Source organism: Sus scrofa, unplaced genomic scaffold (genome assembly GCF_000003025.6).
Source record: "Sus scrofa isolate TJ Tabasco breed Duroc unplaced genomic scaffold, Sscrofa11.1 Contig2713, whole genome shotgun sequence".
NCBI classification, from domain to species: Eukaryota; Metazoa; Chordata; class Mammalia; order Artiodactyla; family Suidae; genus Sus; species Sus scrofa.
Genome location: NW_018085156.1, coordinates 6,848 through 18,169, shown reverse-complemented (window position 1 = coordinate 18,169; position 11,322 = coordinate 6,848). Strand labels below are relative to the sequence as shown.

Here is an 11,322-nt window from a genome sequence, read left to right as displayed (position 1 = left end):
GGGCCTGTGCAAGTGTGCAATCAGCATAGCACATGTGCATATGTGCTTCCTGTGAAGAAAGTGACATAACGAAAACATATTTCCCTAAAGGCTCTCAGCACAACCAACGGCAAGACACGCACACCTTCTCTTGGGAAGGGCCTTTTCGGGGTCATTCGATGAAATAACTGCTTATATACTAGGAGGCCATGCAAATAGGTTCCTCCCTCAGCAGATAAAACCAGCCCTGCCAGGACCCTGCAGCTCTGGCAAGGAGCCCAGCCCCAGGACCCGTTCTGTGATCCGGAAAGAACACAGACCACCCGCCATGGAGTTTCGGCTGAACTGGGTGGTCTTGTTTGCTCTCTTACAAGGTAAATCCTGGAGGGGGAGTAAAAAGAGGATTGAGGGCACCTCAGTGTGCGTGTGACAGTTTTCTGACCAGGATGTCTTTGTGTTTGCAGGTGTCCAGGGTGAGGAGAAGCTGGTGGAGTCTGGAGGAGGCCTGGTGCAGCCTGGGGGGTCTCTGAGACTCTCCTGTGTCGGCTCTGGATTCACCTTCAGTAGTTATCCATAGGCTGGGTCCGCCAGGCTCCAGGGAAGGGGCTGGAGTCGCTGGCATCATTGGTAGTGGTAGTTATAGTGGTAGCACCTACTACGCAGACTCTGTGAAGGGCCGATTCACCATCTCCAGAGACAACTCCCAGAACACGGCCTATCTGCAAATGAACAGCCTGAGAACCGAAGACACGGCCCGCTATTACTGTGCAAGAGGCACAGTGAGGGGAAGGCATGTCAGCCGAGACACAAACCTCCCTCAGGGACACAGGGTCTGGGCTGCAGGGGGCGCTCAGACCCACAATCACTGTGTGTGTGTTTCATGCCCAGGAGCAGGTGCAGAGGGAGGTGAAGGGCTGGTTTCCTGCCAGGGTCTGGGGCTGCCTCTCCATGTAGCATCTCCCTGGGGATCCTCTTTGGACACATGATTCTGTGCTTACACTACAGGCTCTGCAACACAAAGGCCCTCTGAGACAGGAAGAAACACTATCGTGTCATGCACAATAGACATGGAGTATGTTATAATTTCAATTCCTGATTGTTCTCGTCCAAATATTGAAAAAAATCGAGCAGGTTCAGACATACCACACTGGCTTTAAGCAGAGGGAATCATAGACTTGCTTCCTCCTTTGGAATCTCAGTCCTTGCTTGCTGTTAGGTTGGCAGACACTGCCAGGGTCGTGGCTCCTTGCTTTCCTGTAATTCTGATGCATGCAGAGCCTAAAAGCAGGGTATCACACCAGGACCCTCACGGGCCCCAGGAATGATGCCAGGTAGAGGGAACTGGGTGGAGTGTCCTTTCGGCTCTTGCTTCCAGGTCCAATACACTCTCCTTCGACGAGGTGAAGCCTGCATCCTGTTCTGCTCTGTGGGTGACATGGTGACAAATAGGAACCATGAAAATTATCTCAATCAACACGTAGATAATTGGTCGGGAACGTTTACACTCAGGCAGATGATAACATGTGGATTTTCTGCAAGTGCTGTAAACCAATGGGCAGGATCCCGCCTTCACCACACAGTCCGAGGTGAGCACTAGGCAGCAAGAGATACACCCCTGCTCTCTCATTCCAGGAAGCCATCACTGCAACCTCACTAGCCATTGCCAACTCTCTCCAGGAATTCCTGTGAGGGGTGGGGAGCAGGTCCAGTTTTGAAAGCTCAGCCTGGGAGTTCCCGTCGTGGTACAGTGATTAACAAATCTGACTAGCAACCATGAGGTTGCGGGTTCGATCCCTGGCCTTCCTCATTGTGTTAAGGGTCCGGAGTTGCTGTGCGCTGTGGTATAGGTCACAGACGTGGCTCCCATCCTGCGTTGCTCTGGCTCTGGTGGAGGCCGGCGGCTACAGCTCTGATTAGACCCCTAGCCTGGGAACCCCCATATGCCACAAGAATGGCCCACGAAATGGCAAAGAGACAAAAAAAGGGAAAAAAAAAGGAAGGGAAAGAAACCACAGGCCCTGTTAGCAAAGTATAGACTTGGGAACTACATCCAATCTCTTGGGATAAATTATGAAGAAGAGAATATGGAAGAAGAATGTACATAAGTATATCTGGATTGCTCTACACAGAAGAAGTTGGCACAACACTGTAAATCACTATGCTTTAATGTAAAACAAACATAAAGACAAGCAAAACAGCAAGAGTTCTCTGTTCCCTGACGTAGCCTCCACCGCTCTGCTGCATTCCACGTGCAGGCTGCAGAGCATAGAGCTACCTCCTTCAAGGGCAGGTACACCTAGACCTACGCCACATGTCTGTGTGCAGAGAGAAAAACAACATAACACGTGAGCCTCCCATATATGTGTCTCCATGGCGCGTTGATTCCTCTGAGTTAAAGTTACTTAAAGAGCATCCAACGCAGAGCGTCCTTCTGACCCCTCTGTGTCCCTGAAGGAAGAATCAAACCTCCCCTGGGCAGGTGCACCTGCTGCATCTGGAGGGTCAACAGATTCGGGAATTCCGGCCTAGAGGCCTCTGTCAGCAAACCAATTCCTTTTTTAGTAGAAATAATTACTTTAGTTTAGTTCCATTTAGTTTTTATTTCCCAATGCATTATTTTTTCCTCTGTCATACAGCATGGTGACCCAGCTACGCATACATGGATACATTCTTTTTTTCTCACATTCTCTTGCTCCATCTTGTGACTAGACACAGTGTCCAATGTGACACAGCAGGATCTCATTGCTACTCCATTCCAAAGGCAATAGTCTGCATCTATTAACCCCAAGCTCTCAAACCCTCCCACTCCCTCTTGGCAAACGCAAGTCTCTTCTCCAAGTCCATGATTTTCTTTTCTGTGGGATCGTTCATTCTGTCTGCTAGATTCCAGATATAAGCGACATCATATGGTACTGGTCTTTCTCTGTCTCACTTACTTCACTCAGGATGAGGGTCTCCAATTCCATCCATGCGGCTGCAAATGGCATGGTTCTGTTCTTTTTTATGGCTGAGTCGTATTCCATTGTGGGTATATACCACATCTTCCTGATCCAATTGTCTGTTGATGGACATTTGGGTTGCTTCCACGTCTTGGCCGTTGTGAATAGTGCTGCAATGAACATGTGGGGTGTGTGTCTTTTTCAAGGAAAGTTTTGTCCGGATATATGCCCAAGAGTGGATTGATTGGGTATGGAAGTTCTATGTATAGTTTTCTGGTATCTCCACACTGTTCTCCATAGTGGTTGTACCAGCTTACGTTCCCACCAACAGTGCAGGAGGGTTCCCTTTTCTCCACACCCCTCCAGCACTTGTTATGTGTGGACGTGTTAACGATGGCCTTTCTGGCTGGTGTGAGGTGGTATCTCAGGGTAATTCTGATTTGCATTTCGCTAATAATCAGGGATGGTCAGCATTGTTTCATGAGCTTGTTGGCCATCTGTGTATCTTCCTTGGAGAAATGTCTATTCAGTCTTTTGCCCATTTTTCCATTGGGTTGCTGGCTTTTTGGCTGTTGAGCTGCATAAGCTGTGTGTATATTTTAGAGATTAAGCCCTTGTCAGTTGCATCATTTGAAACTACTTTCTCCCATTCTGTAACTCTTTTCTTTCTCCTTTTCTTTGCTGAGCAAAAGCTTGTCAGTTTGATGAGGTCCCATCGCTCTTCTGTTGCTTGGGAGACTGACCTGAGAAAACATTGGTAAGGTTGATGTCAGAGAATGTTCTGCCTATGTTCCCTTCCAGGACTTTGATGGTGTCTTGTCTCACACGAAGTCTCTCAGCCACGTTGAGTTTATATCTGTGCATGGTGTGCGGGGTGTTCTGCTTTCCATGCAGCTGCCCAGGTTTCCCAGCACTTCTTGCTGAAAGACAGTCTTTTCCCATTTTTCTGTCCTTGCCTCCTTTGGCAAAGATTAAGTGACCATAGGTGTCGGGGCTTGCTTCCAGGTTCTCTCTTCTGATCCCGTGGTCTGTCTGTCGGTTTTGGTACCAGTACCACACGGTCCTGATGACTGAGGCTTTGTGATATTGCCTGAGGTCTGGGAGAGTGATGCCTCCTGCTTGGTTTGTGTTCCTCAGGATTGCGTTGGCAATTCTGGGTCTTTGGTGGCTCCATAGAAATGTTTGGATAGTTTGTTGCACTTCTGTGAAAAATGTCATGGGTAATTAGATAGGGATTGTGTTGAACCTGCAGATCGCTTTGGGAGGTATGGCCATTTTCACAGCATTAATTTTTCCAACCCAGGAGCATGGACTATCTTTCCCTTTCTTTCCGTCTTCTTTCCTTTCTTGATGAAAGTTTTATAGCTCTCGGCATACAGGTCCTCTGCCCCCTTGGTCAGGTGTATTCCCAGGTGTTTGCATTTTGGGGGTGCCATTTTAAAAGGTATTGTGCCTTTGCATTCCTTCTCTAAAGTTCATTGTGCGTAGACAGAAATGTGACTGATTTCTGAATGTGAATCTTGCATCCTGCTACTTTGCTGAATTTGGTGATCAGTTCTAGTAATTTTTTGGCTGAGGCCTTAGTGTTTTCCATCCATATACACATATGCATGCCATCTGCATGCAGTGGCGGTTTCATCTCTCCTCCTCCTCCTATGTGGACGCCTTTTACTTCGTTTGCTTCTCTGATTGCTGTGGCAGGACCGCCAGGGCTGTGTTGAGTGACAAGAACATCCCTGTCTTGTTCCAGATTTTAGCAGGAAGGCTTTCAGCTTTGCTCCATTGAGGGTTGTACTGGCTGTGGGTTGTCATAAAGGGCTTCGATTATGCGAAGGAATATTCCCTCTATACCCACTTTGGTGAGAGCTTTCATCATGAATGGATGTTGGACTTTGTCTAATGCCCTTTCTGCATCTATTAAGGTGATCAAGTGGTTTGGCACTTCTCTTAATGTGGGTAGAACATAGGTTGATTTGCGTATGTTGAAGATCCTCGCAAACTTGATATGAGGCCCATTTGGCCATGGAGTCTGCTTTTGTCTTATGTATTGTTGGGTTTGTTTGGCTAAACTTTGTTGAGAATATTTGTCGGGAGTGATTTCATTACATATGCACTTCCATTTCGGGTGATAGTTCTGGTCAAAGTATGTATTTCTCCTTAAGTCAGTTTGGCTGGGCTGTAAGTTCCTAGAAACTTGTCCATTTCGTCTCGGATGTCAAATTTATGGGCCTGTCATTGTTCATGGTGTTCTCGTGGGATTTTTGGTGTTTCTGCAGCATCCATTAAGATTTTTCCTTTCTCACCTGACCCCCTTGCTGTACAGTGGGAAAATTAAAAAAAATTATTAAAAAAAGCAAATTAAAAAAAAAAATTTCCTTTCTCATTTCTTCTTTTGTGTATATAGTTTCTCTCTCAGATCTTGTTGATAATTCTGTCCTGATGCTTGGCAATTTGATTTACCCTTTCAAAGTACCATGTCCTGGTCTGATTCTGTTTCTTCTTTTAACATAATTTATTATAGTTGCTATAAAATATTCTGTTAATTTCAGTTGTACAGCAAGTGACCCATTTATATATATATATATATATATATATATATATATATATATGAGAATCCGTTTTTGTCTATTTTTTAAGTCTATTTCATAGAATTCTTCTCAGGTCCATATGATGACCATCCTTCTGCTAACGTTCCAGGGATTTTTTTTTTTTTTTCCCTAATTCCTTTAGGTGATAGCTTAGGCTGCATAGCCATCAACGTCCCTGTAATAACTCCTTTGGAGGCATTCCATAGATTTGGAAAGGCTGTGTTTTCATTGCCATTTTCCTTGAGGTAGTTTATTTTCCTTTTGATATCCTGATTGAACACTGGATTTTTAGAAGTATGTATTTAACTTTCCAGGCACACAATTTTACCCATTTTTCAGAATGATTTTTGCTTCAGTATAGGCATTTGGGAACATGCAACCACTATGGAGAACAGTAGGGAGGTTACTTAAGAATGAAGCACAGAACTGCCGAATACTCCAGAGGACCCATGCCAGAGCATGTGTATAAAGGAAACCCATAAATCCAAAATAGACACTAGAGATATATGAGAAACTCCCATGAACCCTAACGATACATCCCAAGGTAAATACGACGGGGGAACAATACCATCGTGTGCTTTAGATGGAAGGGGATCTGCCCCCTGCAGTGTGTCCACTCTGTCCTGCAGTTGCTTCAGGGACAGGTGGGTCCAGCAGGAGGAGCACAAGTGCAGACACAAGGAGGGAGTCCCAGCACGTGTGTGTCCTTGGAGACGCCACAGAACGCTACGCCCCTGGGTGAGTTCTTTCCTGAATGTGGGGAAAACAATGACTTCTCCGTCAGCGGTTTGTGTGCCACGGTAGAAATCAGAATGGCCACGAGTGACAGGTGTCTACCGTGACGAAACTGATGCAATGAAGAGACATCTTCGTAGAGGCCATCCAACCGACCAGCATCAGGACCCTCATGCCTGCCTTGGGCACCTGCCACTTTAAGGCCATGCGATGCCATAACCGCTTATATACTAGGAGGCCATGCAAATAGGTTCCTCCCTCAGCAGATAAAACCAGCCCTGCCAGGACCCTGCAGCTCTGGCAAGGAGCCCAGCCCCAGGATCCCGTTCTGTGATCCGGAAAGAACACAGACCACCCGCCATGGAGTTTCGGCTGAACTGGGTGGTCTTGTTTGCTCTCTTACAAGGTAAATCCTGGGGGAGAAAAAAGAGGATTGGAGGGCACCTCAGTGTGCGTGTGACAGTTTTCTGACCAGGATGTCTTTGTGTTTGCAGGTGTCCAGGGTGAGGAGAAGCTGGTGGAGTCTGGAGGAGGCCTGGTGCAGCCTGGGGGGTCTCAGACTCTCCTGTGTCGGCTCTGGATTCACCTTCAGTAGTTATGCATGAGCTGGGTCCGCCAGGCTCCAGGGAAGGGGCTGGAGTGGCTGGCAGGTATTTATAGTAGTGGTAGTAGCACCTACTACGCAGACTCTGTGAAGGGCCGATTCACCATCTCCAAAGACAACTCCCAGAACACGGCCTATCTGCAAATGAACAGCCTGAGAACCGAAGACACGGCCCGCTATTACTGTGCAAGGCACAGTGAGGGGAAAGCAGTCTGAGCCCAGACAAAACCTCCTTGCAAGACACAGGGTCTGGGCTGCAGGGGGCACTCAGGACCCACAACCACTATGTGTATGTTTCTGCCCAGGAGCAGGTGCAGAGGGAGTTGGAAGGCTGGTTTCCTGCCAGGGTCTGGGGCTGCCTCTCCATGTAGCATCTCCCTGGGGATCCTCTTTGGACACATGATTCTGTGCTTACACTACAGGCTCTGCAACACAAAAGCCCTCTGAGACAGGAAGAGAAAGTTTCATGTCATGCACATAGACAGAGAGTAATTTACGATTTCAACCTGATTGTTCTCGTCCAAATATTGAAAAAATCGAGCAGGTTCAGACATACCACACTGGCTTTAAGCAGAGGGAATCATAGACTTGCTTCCTCCTTTGGAATCTCAGTCCTTGCTTGCTGTTAGGTTGGCAGACACTGCCAGGGTCGTGGCCCTTGCTTTCCTGTAATTCTGATGCATGCAGAGCCTAAAAGCAGGGTATCACACCAGGACCCTCACGGGCCCCCAGGAATGATGCCAGGTAGAGAGGACGTGGGTGGAGTGTCCTTTCTCGGCTCTTGCTTCCAGGTCCAATACACTCTCCTTCGACGGAGGTGAAGCCTGCATCCTGTTCTGCTCTGTGGGTGACATGGTGACAAATAGGAACCATGAAAATTATCTCAATCAACACGTAGATAATTGGTCGGGAACGTTTACACTCAGGCAGATGATAACATGTGGATTTTCTGCAAGTGCTGTAAACCAATGGGCAGGATCCCGCCTTCACCACACAGTCCGAGGTGAGCACTAGGCAGCAAGAGATACACCCCTGCTCTCATTCCAGGAAGCAATCACTGCAACCTCACTAGCCATTGCCAACTCTCTCCAGGAATTCCTGTGAGGGGTGGGGAGCAGGTCCAGTTTTGGAAGCACAGGCCTTAATTACCAATGTAGCATGTGGAACTACATCCAATCTCTTGGGAAAAATATGAAGAAGAGAATATGAGAAAAGAATGTAAATATAAGTATATCTGGATCGCTTTACAGAAGAAGTTGGCACAACACTGTAAATCAACTATGCTTTAAAGTAAAATAAACAAAACAAGCCTAACAGCAAGAGTTCTCTGTTCCCTGATGTAGGCTCCACAGCTCTGCTGCATTCCACGTGCAGGCTTCAGAGGTAGCTCTACCTCCTTCAAAGGCAGGTACACCTAGACCTACCCCACATGTGTGTGTGCAGATAGAAAAACAACATAACACGTGAGCCTCCCATATATGTGTCTCCATGGCAGTTGATTACTCTGAGTTAAAGTTAAGAGAAACCCAACACAGAGAGGAACCATCTGACCTCCTCTGTGTCCCTGAAGGAAGAATCAGACCTCCCCTGGGAAGGTGCACCTGCTCCATCTGGAGGGTCAGCAGATTCGGGAATTCGGGCCTAGGGGCCTCTATAAGCCACACCGATTCCTTCCGCCGTACTGCCCACACCCACCCTCTGCTCAGGGTCTTCCCTCACTGGGCACTCAAAGGATGCATGTCTTCTTTCCTTTAGTTGCATAGTATCATTGATTGTCCATGTTCTATCAATGCTGCTGTAAACTGTCTATTTCTGTTTCTCATATGCTCTTCAATCGTGTTTTCACACAGTGGCTGGATGTTCTTCCCTGGGCAAGACATCAGGACCTCCCGGCTCATTCATTCTCACGCGGTCCTTGACGTCTACTAACCCAAACTTCCAGGCCATCCCGCGCCCTCCCTCTGAACCTTGGCAACCCCAGGTCTGCTCTCCGTGCGTGTGACTCGGTGTCCCTCTCTAGACAGTTTCATCTGTGTGTGTATCAGGTTCCACATATAAGTGATGTGTGGTATTTGTCCTTCTCTTTGTGACTCACGTCGCTTAGGCGGAGAATCTCCAACATTGCGTCAAGGTTGCAGCAAATGGCATCATTTCCTCCTTCTACACCCTCAGTGGGATTCCATCGTGCATAAGTTCCCAATCGACTTAAACTGTCTCTTCCTCTGTCAAGGGACATTTAGGTTGTTTCCACGCCTCTGTTATTGTGAATAGGGCTGCAAAACATATAACTGTGCATGCGTTTGCTTGTTTGTTTGGTTTTTTTGAAAAGTTTGTAGACTTATTGTGCAGGAGTGATTGCTGGATCCCATGGCAGTTCTCTGTGGAGTTTTTGGAAGACCTTCCATCCTGTGTTCCACAGCGGTTGTACCAGGTTACATTCCCACCACAGTCAGGAGGGTTGCCTTTTCTCCATGTCCTCTCCAGCATTTGCTCTTTGTAGACGTAGAAATAATGGCCATTCTGATCCATGTGAGGCGGTACCTCATCAAGTGTTGACTTGCATTTCCCTAATAATTAGCGATGTGGAGCATTTTTCCATGTGCCTACTGCCTATCCCTATGTTTTCTGTGTAATGACCCTAAGTTATGACATCTCTGATCTGAGTGAAGTATGACCTGTGTAATCCACTGATTCTCCACTGCTTGTTGTTACTTCCCCTAAAGACGAAGAACCCTGCTGCCACCACTGAAATCCAGAACTTCGCATTTCAATTTCACATGCACAGTAGTCAGAGTGCCGTTACCACAAACCTGCTGGAAACACCGTCATCGACCAAGGTCCAGGGCTTAAGGACAGTGTCTTCAGACTGGAGTCCCCAGACTCCACTCAATTCCAGAGGTCCTTAGATCAGAAAGCTTTTTCCTACCTTCTTCAGTCAAGGGGATTCACAGGTTCACAGTCACATTAGGTAGTACTATACAGCCTGCGTTGTTCCTTCCTTGAGCCTCGGAACTCCCAAAAGACCTGTGTTTGTATGAATAAGGTTCACTCTTTCTGATATTAATGTGGGGTTTTGAGAGTTCCGAGTGCCATGGTTCCAGCTCTGCTGATTTGTAGCGAAGGAGTTCATTATCCTTAAATGCTGCCTTTGCTTCACCTGCTATTTGCGTGTTCTCTAAGTTTTTGGTGAATAATGATCTGCTTCATACGTCGGTAGCATTCCTTTAGCCAGAATATCAAGTAAATGAGATCACAAATGGTAAGGCTGATTTTTGCCTTCAACACATCCATTTGTGTATATTTATGCTCTCCTCATGAGAGATAGAGTTGCAGTTAAATGACTCTAAAAAATTCAGCCAAATGGAAACATCTCTGAGGTTCTGCCTGTGTTTCCCTCCAGGAGTTGTAGAGAGTCTGGATTCACATTTAGGTCTTCATTCCCTTTGGAGTTTGAGTTTTGTGTGGGGTCAGACAATCCTGTAATTTCATTCCCTTGCATGCAGGTGTCCAGTTTTCCCAGCACCATTGGTTGAAGGTGCGATCGTTGCTCCACTGAATGACCTTGCCTCCTTTGTCATAGATGAATTGGCCATAGGCGATGGGGTTATTTCTGGGCTTTCTATCGGGTTCCACTGAGCTCTGTTACTGCTTTCGTGCCCGGGCCATAATGACTGAAGCTTTGTAGTAGTCGTGCGTGAGATCAGGGAGCCTGGTTCCTCCGGGCCCCTTTTTTCTTTTCAATGTAGTTCTGGCTTTTCAAGGTCTTTTGTGTTTCCATACACATTTCAAACGTCTGTGTTCTCGGTCTATAAGGAATGTCCTTGGTGAGGTGAGAGGGATTACCCTGACTCTGCAGAGTGCCTTAGGTAGGCTTGTCATTTTGACTATCTTGAGTCTTCCAACCCAAGAGCATGGTATATTTGCCCATCAATTTGTGTCTTTGATGTCTTTCCTCAGAGTCTGGTAGTTTCAGACCACAAGCGTTTTGGCCCTTTGGGAAGCATATTCCTAGGTACTTTATTCCGTTTACTGCAAGGGTGAACGAGATTGTGTCCCTAATGGCTCTTTCGGATCTTTCATTGCTGGTATATGGAAATGCAGTGGATTTATCTGTATTAAGTGTGTATCCTGAGACTTATCAAATGCACTGATGAGCTTTAAAAGTCTTCTGGGAGTGTCTTTAGAGCATTTTCTAGGTGTAGACGCATGTCATCTGCATACAGGGGTAGTTTGACTTCTTCTTTTCCAGTCTGGAGTCCCCTTCTTTCTCTTTCTCCTCTGATTGCCATGGCTCAGCCTTCCAAGTGTGTGTTGAATAGCACTGGTGAAGGAGGACATCCTTGTCCGGTTCCTCATCTTAGTGGAAGTGCTTTCAGTTTGTCACCACTGGGAATGATATTGGCTGGGGGCTGGTCAGATATGGCTTTTATTATGTTTACTTTAGTATCTTGCCCACTCTCTTGAGAGTGATTATCCG

General features: G+C 46.8%; 2 pseudogenes across 1 annotated transcript; both read left to right on the top strand.

The window, feature by feature from the left end:
• Positions 1 to 257: 257 nt before the first annotated feature.
• Positions 258 to 1,421, top strand: LOC110258672 (annotated as a pseudogene).
• Positions 1,422 to 6,518: 5,097 nt separating this feature from the next.
• Positions 6,519 to 7,061, top strand: LOC110258673 (annotated as a pseudogene). Its single transcript, XR_002341216.1, has 2 exons — positions 6,519 to 6,647; positions 6,736 to 7,061. The product of XR_002341216.1 is annotated as an immunoglobulin heavy variable 3-23-like (transcript).
• The last annotated feature ends 4,261 nt before the right edge of the window (positions 7,062 to 11,322 follow it).